Genomic DNA, 5,000 nt, shown 5'->3' with positions numbered 1-5,000 from the left:
GAGATCAATTGGCGAGTTGTTTTTCCTTACATAATATGAGAAATATCCGATTATATAGGTAAACTCGGTGCCTCTCTCTGTGATGTATTTGTTATTTCACTTCTCTGGTATAGTCTGCTCTAGCATAAGTAAACGTAGCAGGTATCGGTCACTGTAATAAAACGTTTACTAAATTGCAAAATATATTAAATACCTCATGATATTTATGAATAATGTGTACAACAGTGAATAAGAAACACCATAGTCCTATAGAAATAAAAGCCTCCTTTGTAGCGTTCCATCACTACATTTTTAAGTTGATGCGTTTCATTAGCTTTCCGTGATGAATAACGAAATTCACGAATCCATCTGTGCAGGAAAGCTAATTCTCCGTTACTTCCAGATTATGATATATATATATATATATATATATATATATATATATATATATATATATATATATATATATATATATATATATATATTAGGTATTTTTCCCGTTTATTTCTTAGACATTATATTCTTAAGTTTATGCTTTTTTAATGCTTGCCTATACTCCTTGCTCAAAATATATCAGTATCATTGTTTTATGTGTGTATATATATATATATATATATATATATATATATATATATATATATATATATATATATATATATATATATATATATAATATATATATATATATATATCTACATATATATAGTATATACATCTACATATATACATATAAATATATAGGCTATACACACATATATACACTAGTGTATATTTATATCTAATATAATTCTAGCGTCTAGCGTTGCTAATTTGATATTTTATATATATATATATATATATATATATATATATATATATATATATATCCATATATATACATACATACATACATACATACATACATATATATATATATATATATATATATATATATATATATTATATATATATATATATATATATATATATATACTGTATATGTGTGTGTGTCTGCGTGTATGTGTGTGACTATGTATATTTGTGTTTACGTAAGATGTAATGCCGTCACATAAATGTATACCCCACGCAAACAATGCAAGCTGGGAAATCCCTTCCTGTAATCAGTATATAAGTAATCCCTTATAATCCCGTATAAATCCTTTTAGACTCACCCACACTAAACTTCAGAAACAAAGCTTCTGAGTTTTCTTCGTTCTGAAGGTTTCCTACGATTCTATTTAAGAGCCGAGTCTTTTCATATCGGATAATCCATTACCTTTATTTCACTCCATCTTACGTTTACGACCATAGCGTTATTTTTTGAATCAAGGGTTTATTCTGTACTTTCCTTTTCTAAGCAGTAATACTGTTCACATATATCTGCAGATTTCATGGAGTATAAAAATGCGTATTAAGTATGTTCGTTCATAACGCAGTACATTGGGAATGTCATGTTACCAAATGCGTCTGCTATTAGAAGAATCAATAAATACAAATCCTCTTTGAAAAGGCAAAAGAAGAAGAAACATGTTAGGACTTGGGGTATTAAAATGCAAACAAATATACACACACATAAATCCACATTTTATATATATATATATATATATATATATATATATATATATATATATATATATATATATATATATATATATATATATATATACAGTATATATATATATATATATATATATATATATATATATATATATATATACAGTATATATATATATATATATATATATATATATATACAGTATATATATATATATATATATATATATATATATATATATATATATGTATATATGTACATATATATATATATTCATATATATCTTTGTATATACTATATATATACATATATTTATACATATATATATATATATATTTATATATGTATATATATATATATATATATATATATATATATATATATATATATATATATTTATACTGTATATATATATATATATATATATATATATATATATATATATATATATATATATATATAATAATAATAATAATAATAATAATAATAATAATAATAATAATAACTATTTCAAATTATCCTGATCATTAGTGACTTAGCGTTAGGAACTTGCTATTGCAAGTTGAATCGCGTGTTGTTTGGCAGTGTATCAATAATATTTTGCAGGTAATATATTAGCAACTTCAGGGTTCTATTTTGACTTCCATTTTTATTATCATTGAAGTACTTGAAGAACCTAAATTCTCATCAAAGCAGCTGGATTTTTCTGATGATCCTAAATGTAAAATGGATAGAGAGAGAGAGAGAGAGAGAGAGAGGAGAGAGAGAGAGAGAGAGAGAGAGAGAGAGAGAGAGAGAGAGAGAGAGAGAATGGCATTAAATAGAGAGAATTCCAGGTGGGAATGATATAAAAGATTTGCCATTGCGCTATCAATGAGTCAATTTAATATTTTCACTTCTTAATTATTTTCTGCAAATAATACATTCATGTTTCATTGAAGTGGAAAACAATAGAAATGGGTGTATTGTCTTTGCTTTATGGCAACAGAAGTCATGAACAATCACGTAGTAAGTTACTAACACATCAGTTGAATCATATGCAACATTGGCTAATAGTTTATACTGAATAAGACGGAAAACTGATAAGAAGAATCCTCGAAGAACTTTTCTTTTTAGTCTTTTTAGAGACAAGACAACTACGACTACGAACCATAAGGCCTTACCTAACATATTTCTGGGATAAAACAAGAGAAAGAGAAGACGGCCTGGTTCAATCAAGATGGGAGGGATGAAACACTTTTAAACGGAAGAAAATTAAAAGAAATGGAGACTTCCAAAGTTTGTTCGTAGACTTGAATTGGCAATCTATACATCAGGAAATCCATGTTTGTTTTTTTTCCTTTTTTTTCCCGCTGAAAATCGGAGTGAATGCGACTAACTTTACTTAGACGGAGCATGAATTTATATACATCCCATTCCAGTCAAGAACGGCATAAAAATGCAAACACAATGATGCAAGAACGTACAAAATAAATAAGTGATTAGTTCGAGGTGAGAGCGATAACGATAATACACAAAAACAGAAATACTTTTACAGTATACACACGTGCGGCACACGATCTAGGATCGGTAATTTTGGCATAATTTCTATTTCAATTTAATCTTGCCCCATTATATTGTAAAATAAAAGACCCTGTAGGTTTCCCTAGCTGTTTGACCGCATCATAGAAAAAAAACAGGTATCTTATCTCTACTTGATTTGCTCTTTTTAACCTAGATTATATGAGGTTATAAATACAGAAAATATAATTTGTTTAGACGGTGTTATCCTATTTTTCTTAGTAATTCTAGTTCTCATTTTACTGTGGACGTAATCTACGTATATCAGGTTACAAAATTACCAGTATGACATAATGAAGATAATAAAGAGAGAAGTAACAAGAACGGAAGGATAGGAAGATTATGAAAAAATCATACCTAATTGTTCAAATGAATATTTTGTTCAACAAAATATTATATAATTCAAGTTCACGAACCATCTAATATCGAAGAATACCAGGTCAGTTGAAAGGTAAAATATTGAATCTTCCATATTTGAAACTGATAAAAAAAGAAAAAAAAATACCATTGACAAATTGTAGACCAAACATTCCTAGTAATATTTAAAAGACTTCAAGGTCAAATAATCCCTTTCATTACTTAATTCCGTTTCTCATGAATACGTTTACTAAAGCATTCTTCCTAAAAATGTCTTATTACTAATTTGTTTTTTGAAAAAAAGTATCCTGAAGAATCTTCAGTTCCTTCCAAACCTCATCGTTTCTTCTCGAAAAGAATCTGGAGAGGCAAGGGGAGATATTAATCTGATAGGGGTAGAATTCTAGGACATTAAAAACGCTGAAAGTGACAATAGACATTCATGAAATGAAATGGTCTTCTTTCTCTATTTTACGTCTATCATTCAATCTATCTATCTATTGAGATGGACAGAAAGATAGATCGACAGACATTTGTCCTAGGGTTGTGGTGGGTGATGTGGTAAAGTCCCGCTCCAACTCGTTATTTTCTTTGGTCGCTGCAACCTTACCATTCTTATGAGCTGAAAATGGGGGGGGGGGGGTTTAGTGGAGCTTATATGTCTATCTGCTAAGTCGTCAGCAGTAATTGCCTGGCCCTCCTTGGTCCTAGATTGGGTGGAGAGGGGGCTTGGGCGCTGATCATATTTAATAGGGTCAGTCTTTGGGGCATTGCCCTACTCGATAAGGCAATGTCACTGAACCTTGCATCTGCCATTCATGAGGGGCTCTAAACCTTTAAACGTTCAATGTGTCTCCACTTTATACTAAAACTTCAAGAATATCTATCTATCCATCTATACAATGAGAAGGATAGAAAGATAGATACATCGATATATATTTTTCCTAAATCATCAAAAATCTGTCTCTACTTTATACTAATACTTCAAAATTATCTATCTATCTATTTATCTACCTAATGAGAAGTACACAAAAATAGGTCAACAGACATTTTTCAAAACTCTGTCTCTATTCTACACTAAAAATTCAAGATTAAGTGGCTGTCATGATATATGGAAATAAATCCATCTGTCTTTCCATTAAGCTAAGGGGAAAAAAAAAGAGCCATTTAAACTGGCAAAACAAAAATGTGTAGATGAATATCTGGAGTTCATCAGCAAGAGAGCTCTCAGTCAATGTCAAGAGAAGTTTTATATCTTTAGTAATTATAAATATGAATAACCTACCTTTTATAGATAGCACAATGAAGTGTAATTGAAGCGAGAGAGAGAGAGAGAGAGAGAGAGAGAGAGAGAGAGAGAGAGAGAGAGAGAGAGAGAGAGAGAGAGAGGTGTTGAATCAATAGAGTTCGTTTGTAAAATTAAATCGAGAATCCTTTTCATTACTTAAGCAAACAAATTATTTAGTTATATTTCACTGGATGCTCATATATTCTTCCCGTATTATTACATAATAGTGTACGCGAGCCGTCAAAGATAACGTCTAAATATTTAGATAGATATGCACACACA

This window comes from Palaemon carinicauda, chromosome 5, assembly GCF_036898095.1.
Source record: "Palaemon carinicauda isolate YSFRI2023 chromosome 5, ASM3689809v2, whole genome shotgun sequence".
NCBI classification, from domain to species: Eukaryota; Metazoa; Arthropoda; class Malacostraca; order Decapoda; family Palaemonidae; genus Palaemon; species Palaemon carinicauda.
Note: the sequence above shows the minus strand (reverse complement) of the source record.